Raw genomic sequence first — 18,624 nt, 5'->3', positions numbered from 1 at the left:
GTCCCATTTATTCCTAGAGGCAAAGAGCATTTCAGAAGAGATTTGTGCACGACCCACCTAGGAGCAGAAATCACCCACACACCTTAATACAATGACATTGTTCCTAATAAGTGTTTTCATACAAAAATGTATTAATGATGGAGTATATGGATCACAGCTGTTCAGTTCCGTTCATAGCTGTACATCCTTCTCTTTCGGGTGCGAGAAGGACACAGCAAACTGCTGGGTTTTTCCTTTCTTGTACAGACTCAAGGACACTGCGCTGCCCCATGGGTACCATGGTGAAAGTCGTCTTTACCATAGAAGAGAAAAATTATTCTTTGGTAAAGACTGGAACATAAGATATTACATCTCACATGACTTCAGACCACACCTGCAACACCACCCCATTTCACAGAGAAGCAACACATTTAACAGAGGAAGCTTTCTGGGGGTAAGGGAGTCCTCCCCACACTACACCACCTAGCCAGCCCTCCCAAGAGCAAAAAAGCCACTATTCTGTATGAAACTACACAAATAAAACTATTTGTTTGACTCAACCCACTCTTCCCCCTCACACCAAGTGAAATGACTCTCTGTACAGCTCAGACATCACTCCAGCATCCTGGATTGGTAGTGCAGCCATAAAGCCAGTGACTAACATGGTAAGATGTACCACACAACTATAAAGAGATACACCAAATTGAATTTATGAAAACACAGGTATTAGACCAATAATTAATTCATACTTTAAGATACCACAGGATTTCACCACATTGTCCCTTTGGGGACAGAGAGCAGATGCTCAAGGGTTACAGTTAACTTTTAACAGTGTCCACCTTCTGCAAGTGTCACTCAGCTTTCAGGTAGATCTTACAAAGACGAAGGAGTTGTATCTTGGCCTTGCTGCCTTTGCTCGGGAAAACCAGACCCCACTGCAAAAGTCCAAATCCCACACAGACAGAAAAGGAAGATATTGCAGGTCTCTTGATGAACCATGTGTAAATACAAGTACATGGTAATAATGCATTTGTACAGGTTTAATCATTCTGCAAGTGCAAGTAAATTCATACTAAAAAAGCTTCTCACCCGGGCACTACACAGACTTAAACAACTTCAATAGCTGTTTTATACATCACCTGATCTGTTACAGCAGAAGCACTGAGAAAGTGATCTGGAACTCCAAGGACTAAGTTCACTAATCCTGTCATAGGAGCACTCCCATCACACTATGGCAAAGCAATAACCACATTCTTGCCTAGTGTGGGCGAAGCATAGCGAACGGCCTCACCCTGCTCTAAGGCTTCAGTAGGCACCTTAATGCTTGCAGAACTGGTCGCCATCAGACGCTTGCCAGCTCTGTCGAAACAAGGGACAGAGTTAAACAATGTTCCTGCTTAGTCAACACTTTATTAGCAGTGCCTTTAGCTAAAAGCTGCCAGATATGTACCAATATAATATAAACAAATTATGACAGCAAGTTTTTATACCTCAAGTAACTGCTATGCTGGGGGAAGAGAGTTAATAAATAAGTACTGTACTGAAATATTCTGAGCTGCACTATTTTTTTCTTAGGAAAATATATGACCTGGCTTGCTTTAATTTTGGCCAAAATGGCACTTTCTGCGACTTCTGGGACTTTTCTGTAACATAAATAACAAGAAGGAAAACACCCCTTCCTCTCACAAACAAGAAGAAGAGATTCAGTTGCTCTGAGCATTTATCTTTTGGTTACTCTCAATTGCTTTACTTGACATTTTACTGTTATGACCTTTTTAGTTTCAACTATAGAGGAGTTCTAAGGAATTGTAGGATCGATGTCGAAGGATTGTCCCTTTCTTGGAAGGATGTAAGTCATTTTAAGGATGCTCAGGGTACATACAGGATTCTGCAAAAACACACACAAAAAAATATTCTGTGAGGTTTTAGCTTCCAAATGCTGATGTCGCTTCTAGCTCAGCTGAAGGTGCTGCAGGACACTGTCAGCTGTCACCATTGTTAGAACTGCAGGATTTTGTAGAGCAAAAAGAACTGATAGGCACACAAAGCACTCTGAGAACTGAGTTACAATGGGAGATGCCAGGCATAAAATCATGATCCTACCCAGAAAGGAGGCACAAAAGGGGTAAGTGAAGCAACAGGTCTGCAGATGCGGTGAGAACCTTGCACAACAGACCAAGCAAGGAAACAACAGATTCTGGATTTTGTTTCCAGAAAACCAGAGGAAACTGGGAATGGAGAGGCCAGGAAAGGAAACAACAGTTAGTTTTGCAACTACATCCGCATTTCATCATAACCAAACCAACAAAAAGGAGGCTGAAATTCAAAGAATGGCTCAGTTACATAAAGGAATGAAGGCAGCACAGAACTGGAAAAAAAAGGAAAATAAAACCAGGAATGTTGCAGGTGATACTCCAACATCACCCACGTGGAAGGATCTCTCTGCAGTTTCAACTTTTCTGCAAAAAACACAGCACCGTCTCTATTCCCCCATCAGTTCCTAACATTTTCATGCTTCATGGTAAGAAAATACTGTAGATAAATAAAGATTTGCAACGGTATCTGATGAAAACAGTTGAACTGTCTCAGAGGACCTGTCCCCCCTCCTGGGAACAAGAGCTTTTGTCTCCCAAGTTGCCTCTTTGAACTCTCATCAGAAGTTGCTTTCAAGTTGCAGCAGTGAAGCAAACATCTGTACCACGTGAATAAACTCCAGACTAGACTGGGAAAAATAAAGCAAAGAAATTTTTTATTTTTCTTTTTAAAACAGCTCCATACTATTTACTCCTTTCTAACCATTCAACTGTTCCTCTAATAAATATATTAAAGTCACAATGCCTTACAAGTTAATGTGCCATGCTTCTTCACCAACTTATAAACAGGAAATTCAGAGCAATGCCCAGCATCCCTTCTTGATGTGACAATTCTCACCGCTTGGGACCCAGTCCATAGCTTACCCACAGCCTAACCTTAACATGTGTAACACATCACTACACTGTCCTGCTCTTGACAGTACCAAGGAATTATGAATGATAGTCTTACATAGATTGACAGTTTCCAACTCTTTCAGTCAACACAGGAGCCACCAGGATTTCACCCACAAAGCTGGTCATATTTACAGGAGGGAAATATCCAGAAGTTTGCCCACCCACTCATTCGGCAACACTTCCACTCCAGAAGGGCAAGGAAGAAGAGTACAATTCTATTTCTGCCCTCAGAAATAGCCACTGAAAGATAAATGAGAAGATAATAAGAATCACACAGGATCATAAGAATCACACAGGATCATAAGAATCACACAGGATCATAAGAATCACACAGGATCATAAGAATCACACAGGATCATAAGAATCACACAGGATCATAAGAATCACACAGGATCATAAGAATCACACAGGATCATAAGAATTGAGCATTTCTTTAAGGAATGGTTTGGTTTTCCTGGAGATAACAAAAATCTCCAGCAGACAGCGAGAATAAGCAGATGCATGAAAAAGCAGAATAAAAGGAATAAGAAAAGGTAAAAAAACTAAAAAATGAAGCTATTTCATATGTGCAGTTAGAACATGAATGAAGCGACATCTCAAGGAAAACATGTACATGTACTCATGCTAAAGAAAGTATTATATTTTATGCTCTGCCTATGTGGGCAATTCAGCAGGCTGCAATACACATTAGTCAGGCCAGGTTCTTTGTTTAAGCCTGTTAAAGCCCACACTGTGAACAGCCAGAGGAAACTATTTACAGCTTCCTTAGAAATATAGTGGGGTTTTTTTCTCCTCCAGGGCACGAATGTTCTCAGCTGCCTTACACCTTGTTTTGTAGAACAGATACCTGGAATACACATAATGATTCCCCAAAAGGTCACACTGCCAAGCTTATGAAGGCTACAAGATATATGCTGCATTAGAGGAAAATAATCTGGCAAAAATAAATTATCATGATTAGGTCAATTAAAAGTCTGTGGAGAAGGTCAGGCAACAGACAACCTGAAGATACCGCCTAGTCACTGTTAGATAAAAGTGAAACCCACACAAATATCATACAAATTGGACTATAAAACTACATCATTCATCTAACGTGATGTGGGCAAGCATACAAAGGGGTGAGGCAGGAAAGAATTTCAGTGCAGAATTTAATCCACCTTTTCATCCTTTGGATTGGGAAATATCTGCTTCTCTTGTTTTTCATAGGACGTAAACTCTGTTCCTTGCTAACTCTGCTTTTTGATTGGTAGATGCACCAAAAGTTACCTTTTTTTTTTTTTTTAAGCTGCTACCATTCTTTAGCGTTGTTTTTCTATAGTATTGTAACCTGTCCTTATTTTTGGTTCGAGTTATATATAGCATTTCCTACATTTTGTTCTGGCTATTATTCCTCAGGAAGTTAAAAGTTTTCTCGTTACTGAGATGACATTCAAAGCTTTTTAAGTCCATCAGAAATTAGTCTGTCTACACCTGCCAAATGAAAACCACTAATCACTGTGGCACCTTTTGGAGCAGGACTGCTATGTCAGATCACACTTCCAGCCACCAGTGAAAACATACTGTTCCTCAGAAAACTTGCTGGTTATCAAAGCTATTGACTGAACAACTAATCAATATCCATTTCTAATGAGACGGAAAATCTCCATTATCTATAAGTATCGGGCATGACATTAGGAAATATTTAATGAGAAGGGTTTCTTAAATGGATCTAGCACAAAGGTCAAAATAAATTTATAGTTATCTGTGGGAAAGCAACGGAAACTGTCAGTCGAGAAAAACCGTGTCTAATAATTAGAAAAGGTTATTCCTTCTACTCCTTAATCTCGAATCCAACGTGATTGGACTTCAGACACAAGGGACAGTCAGAGATGCTAAGCAGGGAAGCGATGCACATGGATGGAGATGGAAGAACGTACCTAGATTGAGAAAACTGAGGCTGACAGCTAACATTCACTTATCCAAAGCTTTTAAAGGTCATAAAATCTTGACAGAAGCATCCTTGCAGGTGCCAAGCTCACTGGGCCTACTCCAGATCATGCTGGTAACCACCACAATGTGGAGACAGGCGGAGCACTGCAGGCTGTCAGCACAACACTTCAAACAAATTGAGAGATGGGTCAATTATGAATAATCTGCTCTTAAGAGATCTCAAAAAGGAACTGAGCCTTTGATTTCATGGTCTGTAATAGCTACAGTCTGAGAGAGAGAGTTTCAGTCAGTACCGGGCAGGATTTCTTAGCAAACATGTCTGGAAATAGTAAGCATACGTGATGCTTCCATGCTTCATAAATGCTATGAAAAGGTTAGAAATAACTTGCTGAGAATAGTCTGGGCACAATTTAACTTGTCCATTACATAATAAAACACCACTTCAGCCTAAAATACAGCCATGCGTTATCCAATAGGCCACGACCTGTTCTCTTCAGGAAGCCACTAACGTGCAACAGCAAAGCAGAAATCTTGATCTGTGACAGCAAGACAGTCATTTTGGAACACGCTTGTGGCTCAAAAGCATCACTCAAACTATTCTATCAAAGCAAAGCTAAAACTAGAGCTTAGGTGGGGTTTTTTCCACAAGAATTGAAAAATAAGCCCATACTTTCAACAAGTCACCAAATCTTCCACTTGAACAGCTCCAGAACTACAGCATGTATCAACACTGTCCAAGCTTTCTATTGAAGCTCTGCAGCCTGCCAAAATATTCAGACAGTGCTTTGGCAAAATGTTTGCTTCAATTCGTGTCCTAGCACAGCTTCTTTTCTAGAGTCTCAGGGAAGGGATAATTCAAAAAGAAGCACTGATTAAGCACGCTGAACTGCACAACACAAAGCTTCCATTCAAAAAGCCTGCTGTTTTTCAACCTGAGTTACTGACACTATTTATCTTACTGCTGTGATCAGAATCCCACATTACAGCATGAATTACATTTAAAACTTGATATACAGCAAAGACTGCTCAGATGAAAAGCAGAGCAAGCTAGAATTTCTTACACTAATTCTTGTCATGAAGGTATGCATGAGCCCTGCAAGGAAAGCAAAAACAATCACAAGTCTAACGCCACAGTTTGCCTATACTATTCATTTGAGTTATTCTCGGACTGAAGGAGGGCCACAAGATGCCTATAGAGTAACACCCCTGGCTGAAACCTGGCAGCTGTTGCCAGCTTTTCATGCTGTAGCTGCCTTCTTGCAGAATTCTTTCTTAAAATTTCCTGCAGACGTAGTGTCCTCAATTTTCATCTTAACTGATCTACAATAATAGGCAATTTCCTACCTCTCCCCCCAGAAGTCTTCAATAAAATTATTATTCAGAATGTTTCTGCTATAGCTAATTAATGGCTTAGCAGCGGCAAGCTTACAGAAAAACCACCTCTATAACCCAAGTTCCAGAAAAAATATACAAAGTTATTCCAAGAAAATAAACTGCCAGCCAGACTGCTCTAATTGATCCAAGCAGCGCAAGTTCCCTGCAGAAAACGGCGTCAAAGAAACACATACGTAGTTTTCATAGCACAGTGGATTCAAACTGTGCTTTCTTGACTTAACGCTAAGTATAAAACTCTGCATACTTATGAAAAATCCAAAAATCTCGTGCAAACTGACAAGCCAACTTCATATAATGATTTGCAATCTTTTATGTTCTACATTATGACTGAGAAAGGCATCAAACCTCTGAAATGAAAAACAGGATATAAAGGGTAAATAGATATGAAAGAATCTATTCAGCTATGCACTTCTGTGCACAAGTCACAAGAAAATGGGAGTATGCACTGGTACTGTCCAACAAGTTTCTATTTGAAAAGACTCATTAAAGTAGGCTTTGCTGTATCATCCTTTATTAATAGACTGACTTTGGCTTGCAATGTTTGGTTTCATTTTAAACCAGTGCATATGATTTCCCATAGGAGGAAATAAAAACCCAGTAATGAGATTCCAGTAAAAACAAATCCAATATGGGAAAAAAAGAAAATCTCAGTTAGTACTAATCAGTACAGCTGCAGTGCCTATAGCGGAGCTATGCTAACATAGATTAGCCCACTCGCTCCCAGAGAACTACCACCTCACCAAGATCCCAGTTCTGCTTCTGTTTATACCAACAGTTGCACCATAATGGATCAAAGCTGTATTTTTGTAAAGAAACTTTATTGCTATGACACAGTGCTTAAACAAAATTCAGAAGCAGGAGCTATGTTATTTCCTAGTTATAAAGTCAAACATTTTAGACCAAAGAAAAGTTACTCATAACTTTTTGTCCTTATTACTGCTTCCCTTCGACTAGAGCCCATTTCCTTCATTCCACTAGGATATGTTCCGGGTCTTCTTCCATTAACTGCTTTTAAGATTTTTTTATTAGTTAATTCTTTAAATTTTATATAGTTTCAGAATTTTTCATGGTCTTCTTTTTTTCAATTTATTTTTAAGGCCAAAAAAAATACAAGTTCTCTTTGATGCCATTCTTAGTGACATGTTTAAAGAATTCCAGCTGAATTAAGATTCCTAGTTTGCCTTTACCAGGCTTAATTACTAAGGTGTTTTGTTTAAGATAGTGTTGTAAACAAAAGACATGCTGGAAAAAAGCAAATACACTGAAACCCACTGGGAGTACGGTGAGGGAAAAGGGGGCAGCACCACATGCCAGAATATTGTTTTGCTCTATACAACCAAATCCCAACATTATCAAAATTTAATCCTCAAATAACTTCGGCTATTAGAAATCTCTACCCTAAAATGTGCTAGAAATTGTTTCTTTAACACACATCCAAAATGCACACGTAATGCAGTAATTGAAAAGCATTATTTAACGGTAAGTTACAATGAAGCAACTATGACAACCAATCCATCCAGCACAGCAAAGAAAAAAATTCACTAAATCAAGCATCAATGTTCACAAAAATCCTTCCTCCCAGTTATTTTATATATACTTTTTCATATCATGAGAATGTCTATAAGGAAACAGCAAGAAAATATAGTAATTTAACTACATTTATGAATTTTTAACTTCTTTCTCATAAACACAAGTCAAGGGGTGATGATTGGGACTAGAAAAATCATCTCAAGATACTCAATGTTAGACATCAATTAAAACCCTGGGAAAGCCTTGTGACCTTCCCACAGAAGTGGGGAACACAGTTTTCTGTTCTCTGAACTCCTCCTTGGTTATTTACAGTCTACAGAAACTGGAGTTTTGGTCCATGATTAGAAAAACGCTGGCAAACACATGGGCTAGAAAGGATGCCTGATTACAAATTCATGCTTGGGGTGGCAAGGAATGACCTAGTCACGTACATTTTGAGTTTCTTCCAGGGAGGATACAAAACACAGTAATAACATCCCACCCCCATACTGCCTTTACCATAATTAATCTTAAGAATGAAACCACTACTACATGATTGAACACGGAACATGAACTAGATAAGCTCTCATGGTTCCTTGCAGTCCGATTTCTTTTGCTAATTAAAAATAACAGACTGTGCAACACACCGTTTTTATTCCTTTTATCATCAATACATTCAGAATACAGGAGAACAAACATGCTGGTGCACAACTCAGTTAAAAAAACCACCACTCTAAAGGACTGATTTATTAAGTGTAATTTATCTTTACATGTTAATGAGAACACAGGAATAAGTAGAGGGGGAAAAAGTTCAAGCAGTACAACATTTAAAAATACTGGGTTACTTTTTTCTGTATTATGAAACGTTATTTGCACAGTACCCGTTACTATCAAAGGTCTAATTCCATCGTCTAACTGTAGAACGAGTTTGACTTAACCCAGAAGGAAACGTAGGCTGATGACTTGGGACCAGAAAGGGCATCTTATGGTTACTGAATCCAGACACTGTGCGCTGCAGTCATTTGTTTTAATCTTATTGATAAACTTACCCAGCTTTGTCTTTAAATCTGCCCGATTTCTTTGCAAAAAGCAATGACCAAAGACACACCAAAGAGCTGCCGTTTTGCCATTTATACCCAAAGCCTGTGTTTTATGTAAGCCAGTACACTTCCCAGTTTTAAGTTTAACTTTCCCTCCAGAACATGAGGACACAGCGATGCTGAACTGTCTCTCAAAATCAAAATATTTCAGGCAGTTTGTCAAAAGTACAGCAACATTGTTTCAAAGCTCTTAACAGAGGAACAGTTGGCACACAACAACTGTCAGCTCAAGGAAAACAATACAATAAATCTTGTGAAAATAAATAAAAAAGAGAAAGTGTTTACGTACCTATGCTTAACAGCTGCAAATGGATCTGTAGTTTTCCAAGGGTACTTCAGCAATGAGTTCCCTGACACTGTTCAGATCTCTTGAATACCATAGTCATGCAAAAAGAGCCGTTTCTCATCTACAGGTAGTATCAGAAGAGAAAGAAAATAAAAACAGCGTAGTTCAGCATAATAGCTCCGAAATTCACATCGACATGCAAAGCTGCCAGCCCCACACAACCACCCTACCACCTAATTACATTCAGCTGCTTGTCATGTGGTCTCACTGACCGATCAAGTGATCTCTTTTCCTCCTCTTGAAACTAAGCAATGTAGTTAACCAGATCTCCCTAAAACAGGTAACAAACATTAAGCCTTTGCGTAAACTACTGACCCTCCTCCTTCTTGTCATAAGGAGAGGAAGTTGCAGCATGTTTCATTACAAAAAAATAAAATACAGCACACACAGTAGTCTACTATAATGAAACACAGGGAGCACCAAAAGCTCCCAAAACCTAACGGAGAATTTCAGTTTTGAGCCTGGTTTTATTTTATGCCTTTACAGATGGCAGAAAAAGTTACCGATAACAACATAGGCACAGACGCCAGAGTGAGACCAGGCGAGAAGGAGCTGGAAGGATTTGGGAGCGCAGTGGCAGCAGTACTACAGGGCTTTGTGGGCATCCACGTCCAGCCCCTTCTGCTGAACCACTTCTGCTGGCAACAAGTTCCAACAGAAGACCAGAGTCAAGGTGTTGCCAGACACTTTCTGAACCACTGCAGCTAAATCTGCAAGCCCACCCCACCCAATCCTGAGAGACACATGCAGACATTTAAATAACTTCAAGGAAATAAAGTTACTGACTTAACATGTAAACCAGCTCTTCCTCAACAAAGAGTCCGTCCATCGAGGCCTGTTAACACAGGCAAGATTCACACGCCCAGCCAGGTTACAGCACTGGTGTCTGTACCAAGCCTGGACAGAGGTCCCTGCGCCAGGTCCAAGGGATGAGCCGCCTGCAGTCCCCTCTAACAAACATCCTTAACAATATAGATGCTATCGGTAGAGGGCTGAAAGGTATGGACAAAGTGAGTTTTGCACTCACCACGTAAGATTTAGCAGATGTGAGCTTTTACAGAAGACGGGTCGCCTTGCACAACCCTTTCTTGTCTCTGTTTCTTCCCTCACAGTGTTTCAAGAGCAGAGAAGAAAGGAAATTAAGGTTTCTAAGACTACTCTCCAGTCTTACCATTTAAGAAATGCTGCAGATGGCCTGCTACAACATTTAATGTATCCTTACTGCATTTGTCTACCAGTAACAAAGACAACTCCACAAGCTCCTTAATTCATTTGTTTCAGTGCTCAACTCTCTCTCCTTCTTTCCTGCGAATAAAGGCCATCTTTGAACATGTAAGTTCCGTTATACAGAGCTGGCAAACAACCGCCTGTGGTGGAACACTTTTTCATACCCTGCCCTAGCATTTTTCCAAATTTACCTAAAATCCATTTCTTTGACATTTTGTTACAGGTTATAACTTTTAAAACTCCACCCATTCTTGGCTCATTCCAATCTTCTGTAAATTCCACCACAGTTTCAGAAGAACACAGAAGTCCCTTTTCTGCTCCTACATGCAATAAAAAAGTTTTGGTTCCATTTTCAGCAATGTGAACATTTTAAATCTTTAACTGCTTCCCTGATCAATACCAGCACATTTGCTTACTGTGAAGAAATATTCAGACCACAAGCACCCGAGAATTTCTGGTAACTGCTCCAGAGCACAGAAGGAGGAACAGGATAAGAAGTGTTGACAGACAAAGCAACAACCCTTTTGCCGTGTTGCAAACAGCTCTGGGGGGTGGCTACACACGCTGAACACAAACTGCCTGTCTGGAAGTCTCAACCAGCAATGTAAATGGAGTTCCAGCTTTTCCATATCGTGAGATTTTTTGCCCTCTTTAAAGGGAAGACAATTCATAAATAATTTCCAGACTTCAGTTTTTTATTTCAGGACAAAACGAGGCTGCTTAACTTTCCTCTTACCAACTTGGTGTGAGAAATACCAATTAATTTTCCCTTCCCCCTTCCAGGAAAGGGTTTTATCCAAAACAGCAAGACTTTGCTGGGAAGGTACGGCTGAAGTAACGCTTATTTTCTGAGGGTGAAGTTATGCTGATTTCAAACTGCAGCGTTAGTACCAAAAGAGAGGGCCTCATTTTACAAACCCGGAGGACATCAATGTTTGGTTACTTAAACTCTCTGTTTTCAAACACATTTGCAGCCCCTCAGCAGAGGCTGCACAAACAGCTGAGCCAACCCTACTGCGGTGGCAGGAAGCGCATGCAAACAGTATGGCAGCAGCTGGAACAGGAACCACTGCAGCCAGCCAAGGTAAGCCTTCCTCTCGCTGCCACCCGAATCTTCGGGGGTTATAAGAGTTTGGACATCTTCTAAGTTTATGAAGGGAATCAAAATTACACCAGTAAAGTTCTGAAACTGTGAAATGTAGTTTTGAAGCTACAGCTCTACAAAGGAATGGCCACATATTTAGTTATTACATCTTCCCATCGTTTTTATGAACAAGTTTTATGAACAGGTGGTATGAACAAGATGACCTGAATGCATGGAATTTATGGCCTTCTTGTAAAACTGACCTATGCTATACAGGCCAAGGAATTTAGGAGGAAATTTGAGGAGAGTCACAGCGGACAGCGTGGAACATTCTTCATTGCAAGCATCAGAATATTTGCCTTCATTCCATGCTCTTGAGAAAAGCTGCAAGTGGGAGAACTGCCCTGCAGCAGGTGTTTCCCCTAGAAGAAAACGCTGGATTTTTACCTGTCTGACCATGGTTCTCGCAGGAATTAAGACATCTGGCACTTGTCAGGGCACTGGAGACAGAAATAGGGGAAGAGGAGGATCTAGGAACAGTCCGTTTCAGATAAAGCTACAGAACAACTCATCTCTGTTTTCTAAGCCAAAAGCTGTGCCTAACATCAGTGCCAACTGTCTCCACTCTCCCCCCTCCCCAATTACCCAGTTCTGTTGGAGGTCTCCTCTTCAGCACTCTGACCAGTTACTGGCTTTTTACAACACACAATGAAAACTTACTATGCTCTTACCAACAGCCATAGTTTTTACACGTGCATCCAACAGATGACCTGCAAGTCTACGGAATGAAAACCAACCAGCCAAGGGTAATGTTATTTCTTAGCGTCCACAAATTTTATCTGTGCCACAAAACCTCTACTGGCAATCAAAGAGGAAACTTAAGAAATTCAAGAGAGGGAAAAGCAGCCACTGGGACACACTTCCTATGAACTGATTTGCATATACGGTGGCACACTTCAAGAAGAGCCAGAGTATGTGCTATACAGCAATTATTTCACAGTGAGAGAAATACCCTACAAAATAGAAAAAAAAAAAAAAAAAGATGTGATAAAAAAGTAAATAGGAAAAATACAAACTTATTCATTGGGACAGGCAGATTCCTACAACTGTAAAACAGAATTATAGTTGTTTCCTTGGAAGAAAGTTGGTTTCTGCAGAAAAGACACTCTGGAAAAAATTAGAGAGGCTGATGGGATGTGCTGCAAAGGAAAATTGACCAGCTATCATGTGAATGAGCTTGCTACTTACTGCCACAGCACTCCATAAATGCAGTAACATGCCAATACCTCAAGACAGAACTAAAAAGACCTGAAGAAAGGAGACAAAATCCTTTATATTGATTTTTTTCTGCTTTCCTCTCACCAATCTCCTTCCAACAAAAAGAAGAAAGAAAAGACAACCCACACTTAGAGGATCAGCTTTCACACCAGAAATGTAACAGCTGAATTTTGCCAGCATCATATCATGAAAAACCCCTTCAGTGATTAAAATGAAAGTAGGTCATGGCAGGCTTTCCTCCTACCCAAAAGGCACATCTGCTAAATATTTAGTAATACTCTAGATTAAAGTAAAACTTTCATGTTTTGTTCTTTCAACTACAGGCCAATCTAGACAGTTTCTAGAAATGGTGACAGAGCTTTCTTTTAGCATTGCAAGAGATAAAAGTATTGGTATGTTTAAGATCAGTAGCATTTTACACAGAAAAGAGCTTCTTAAAAATAGTCCCCTGCAAGAGAGGCTCTAGATGACTAACTTCCAAGAGTTACCAGGGTCTCTCTAAGAATTTAAAGAAGTTAATGCTAAAATAATCGACAAATTAAAAGCATCGGTTTTGTTTTCATGGAACATCATACTGCCTAAAGGCAGGAATTCTTCCCAGCAACCAGGCACTTAACATCAGCACTTTGACAAACTTTAGATCAAACTCTGTCATCCTTTTCACAGGAAAAACATAAAAAAATTGCTTCCCAAAATAAAATTTGCTTACATTTGAAGAACCTGTTAGTATCCAGAAAAGACTAGTAAAATTATCCCAAACAAGTGGATCTAATTGATTTGTCAGTTCGAACTACAAGTTTACTGCCTCCACATCACTTTCTATTAATGTCAGTGTAGGCACAGTTTATCCTGAGGCAAAGCCAAGAGTGTAGGTGCTTGCTCCAGATCTGAACGAAAAGGGGAAGAAAAAAAAAAAATTAATTCCTGAATCAGGTTCTCTCTCTCTTATTACAGTTCTGAAATATTAGAAAGGAGGAAATAGAAAAAAATACATTGTCCATGTACAAAGTGTTAAGGCACCAAGAAACGGTGAACAAAAATTTCTGTATTTAAAATGGCAATAAAATGTATCAGTGTAAGACCAAACATGATTATTCATTCTGACTCAAATAAATAAGTTTCATCCTTTTGCATGTAGGAAACGGTATTTCGGCAACATTCACACTATTCAGATTACATCATCTGTACTCAAAAGAGGATTATCTTTAACCTAAAGATGGATGAACTATTTGACATGCTACAGCTCTTCTGTGAGACTTATGCTGATTCCACGTTTTTTTAAGACTTACGAAGTGGGTGCCTGACTGCATGAAGAGAGCACCTAGAACAGTAATGTATGCGGATAGAAACGTCCCTGCGTTTTGGTAAGAAGCTGTAAAAGTACGCTAATAATTTGATGTCTCTGTCTGAAGTGTTACAAATCTCATTTTAGATCCATGATCTTTATCTATGTATTAGAAGGGTTGATGACTAAGTGTATTTTTTTAATTAAAAAACGTAGTGGCTTTACAGGAAGCTGTTGTACCAGTGTAAAGGAAACGTGCATTACAGCTTCTTTAGAAAGGGTTTTCAATGTTTTACAATCCTGTAGTATTAATACAGTTTTGAAAGTCGCTTTCAAATTTTTATTCATGCTTAAGCTTAATCGATATGCATTTGTTCTTTGTACTACCTAATCCAGTATGTCATTGCCAAGTAAAAGACATTGCTTTTTAAAACTGATCTCAGCAGAGCTCCAATTTGGACACAGCTGGGCTCTCTTTCTAGCACAAGACGACCTGTTCACGCCATTTGTAAATCTACTTAATAGGACAAGTGGTCCTTCATTCTCCCCATAAGCTGACAACAGTGTCTTATCCACTTTAAATTTGCTCTCAGGAGGAAAGATTGGAAGGCTAGTTATTTGCACTATTTGACAGATAAAGTATGCCTCTTCTGAGCTGTAGCAAAGTATTCCTTTTGCCCTGTATTATTGTTCGATCTTCCACGCAACGAAGCATATGAAACCTAACTAAACACCCGTGATGCCTATTTCTCTCCTCTACCGTTTCTTAAACCACGCATGTCATTAACATTAGAGCGCCTTCATTTCCACATTTATTCAGTGACTCCCCAAGTTAAGCATGACTAACCTCACTGATTGATCTTATTCCCTTCAGAGTGCGCAAGAGGAATGGGTGGGCTTGTAAAGATGGTGGTTCTGGAGGACATTACCAAAGTAGGCCTTTCAGTTCCATTGGCCCTATTCCACTCCCTGTGCAACTCCCAATTATGAAAAACGTTACTGCTTCCGCTCCTTGTGATCCCTCAGGATGCCAGGCTGAAGAAAAATTCCCTAAGGCTCAACACGCCGTACCAGAGATTGCGAATACAGTACGGACTTCTTGGAGCAAAGCCCCCAATTTGCAATGCAAAAAATAAAGCTGAAATGAGGACATGCCTCTTAGCCTGGTTTCCTAAGGAAACAAAGCTTATTAGAGAGAGGGGCAGAGACACTGAATTTCTCTCATTTCCGCCTTCTCCTTCAACACTTGAATCAGTTGATCAGTTTTAACACTCCTTCACAGAGGGGAAGAAGCCGCAAAGATATGGAGTTCCTATACGCTTTGTGGAAAATGGGCAGCAGGCTAAAGAAAAGAGTCAGATGCAGGCCTCCACTGAGAGCTGGCAGTTACGGTGTTTCAGTTCCAAAAGGGCACCCAATAGCCGGCCAAATTGCTCCAGACTAGCCACAGCACGTACTGCCATGATCATTTAATTTTACATTTACTTTCAATTTGGGTTTAAAGACATTTTCTAGTTAAAAGCAAATTAAATTTAAGCACATCTGTTATTAAAAATAAAAAGTTAATAGAATAAAACCTAGTCAAGTTTCACTGTATTAGCAGTTCGAATTTGGGGGTTTTTTTGTGTTTTGTTTTGGTTTCAAACCCACTAAAAGCATGATTCTACTTTTGCAGCACGTTCTTTTCATAGGTCTTCCAAAGTCTGCTCCTCAGCTTCTACTGACACACAGCAGGATCGCAGGCCCCATCCCGTGCATTCGGTGCTATATCCAAACCGACAGTTCTAGAAAACTGTCAAATAAAGAGTTATAGTCACCTCTTCTACTTCATAGCTGAAGAACATTAAGAAAACTACTATTTCAACAACTCCAACTTAGGGCTACATTTATCCAAACTAAAATTATGAGATTTTTGCTAACAAATTCAGAAGAAATACAATCAAATTCAGACAGTACTGTCTTCAAACATGGATGACACCACCTCTGTGCAGAGACGTCTATCCTGACACCATTCTAATGCAAGAAAGAATATGGAAAACTTTAGTATAGCCAGACAGTTCATGCCCCGGCAGAAAAGACCTGTCAAATTGAATCATTGTCAGAGGAGAACGTCAGCGGAGCATGTGCTGTTAAGTGCACAGGATCTTAAAGTGCTGGATGAGAAACACTACGTTGTAAATGGATGTTACCAGCAGGGCTAGAAACTAACCTGATACCTGTATTTTGGGTCACATTCAGTCATGGATAAAGTTTGGTTTGGAACCAAACAAGTGGGGAGGAAGGGAATTATGATTAACATTTGCAATTTAAAAAACCAACAACAAAAAAACCCAACCACCCCAAAAAACCCATCCTACTTTTTGCTGAATGTTAGCTAGGCTTCAAAGTAGACTTGGAAAGCACCACCCATTGGCAGTAACTAGAACAGCAATTCATCTCTCATGCAAACCTCGCATAAAACAGTTCCACAGCACAAGCAACTCCCACGACTGCTAGCTTTGAGTGATATCCTGAAGTTTTCAAATCGCATCACACTCCATGTTAGTCATACAATTATCAGCAGGGATTTCCAGGAGGAATGTAATTTCCCTCAGCGACTGCTAATGTGAAACATAATACCCGCAAGACTAGCCAGAGACATACAAGAAAACCAGAGAACTTGCATTTTTTAATCATAAAAATGAATCAACATTTATTTTACTCCTACCCAACGTACGTGCTTTATTAGTCCTTATCACTAATAGCTGCCTTTAGTCTAGCCCAAATATTCCCATTCCCCAAGGATGTTATTGGAAATAATTGTTTTTCTTCCATTTCAGTTCATAGAGCAACGAGAACCAAATGAAATATCCAACAGTTATGAAAATAATGATAGGCCCTCAAGACTGAAACTTGGTTGACTTTAGAGAGCATATGCTGTTCACTTTCACGGTTGTATAGCCGCTACCATGACAGCGCTGCCATTTTGAACTGTTTAATTAGAAATGGGAGGATGCCTTTAAAACAGTAGTAATTCTGCATGAGAAGCTCCATCACCTTCTAATGAAATATGCTGCCTCATGGGTTAATATGCTTAACAGAAGTACAATAAAGATCGTGTATCAATTGTTTTCAATTTTTTTTTTGTATTCTGCTGTTTCTAATTCAAACCTGAAAGAGCCTTATACACCTGAAAGCTCACCTACCTTTTCCAACAACGTAAGTTGGCCTACCATGGAGCTCACCTTACCTGAAAGGAAAAAACCTGAATCTTGAGTAATACTTAACTATTTTGATATTTATTCCTTTATCCTTTTATCACCTTTTAAACTGATAGTTGTACACACAAACAGCAAAACTGCAATCAAAACCTCCAAAATTAATCTGGAATCATCTACTTGATTTGTGTTGCAGTTATCCTTATGCAGTGTTTTATTTGCACATAAAATATTTCAGTTAGATATACTCCTCACAGTCCTTTCATTCACATAACTCTTACACAGAGAGTCACTGCAGAACTGTAGAGTGATTTTCAAAATACTATTTGCAAGTGCCCACAAATTTAACTTTTAATTTAAAAACACTGCTCATATATCTACCAACTCCTTTTTTCCACTGTTCACCATCAATTTCTAGTAAAGCTGTACTCCTCCTACTAAGCTTGTATCTTCATTGCTGCTCCCTGCCCCTTTCTTACCTTAGTACCAGTCTTCACACCACCTTCCAGAAGCGCCTTTATGTAATATGGTTTAGTCTTACCCATTTCTCATCATTAAAAGTATCAGACAGAGAGAAAGGGAACAGCTGTGGTAAATGGATTTGCAAACTCAGGAAAATAGCACTGCATTGGTTTGTGCTTTCATATTATCTTCAGTGCCATAAAAGCAAGGACATTTGCCTTTTTTTTTTTCCCTGCACTAGTTTAAAATACTGAAGAACTTGTCAGGTCAGCTCCAAAGTGCTGGTCAGTATGTGAAAAGGATTCCAACGCCTGGTACTATGCAAAACTGTTAAGACACATATCAGAGTCTTTTCAACCCCTTGAAGCCACAGCAACATCACAGGAAAAAATTGTGCTGGTTATATGTCATATTTTAATCTATATGCCATAACTTAATCTTCAAAGCTTATTAGACTGGAAAATAAATCACAGATGTTGAGACTACTTATTACAATACTCAAAAGTAAATTCAGTTGTATTACGTATGAAAAAAAAAAACAAACAATATAAGGATGTTCCAGGAAAGAGATTACGGGCTAGGACTGCTCATTCACTATGGTTTTACCTCCACTGGAGATAAAATAGTATGATCTCAGCTGATTTAATGTGGTTCAAGTTAGTCCTGCCCCCTGACAGCGATGCAGTTTTCAAACTATGACAACCAAACAAGAAATGAGGAAAAAAAATCTCATAATCAGCTGCTATTCCCAGAGGAAGACTGGTTGGGAATATACTTGTATAAATAGAAAAAAGTGTGATTCTGCCATAAAATGCTGCCTTTTAGAGAAGTATTTCTTAAACCATG

Source organism: Vanellus vanellus (genome assembly GCF_965231255.1).
Source record: "Vanellus vanellus genome assembly, chromosome: 11".
NCBI lineage: Eukaryota > Metazoa > Chordata > Aves > Charadriiformes > Charadriidae > Vanellus > Vanellus vanellus.
The sequence above is the reverse complement of the archived record's forward strand: the minus strand, read 5'-3'. Positions refer to the sequence as shown.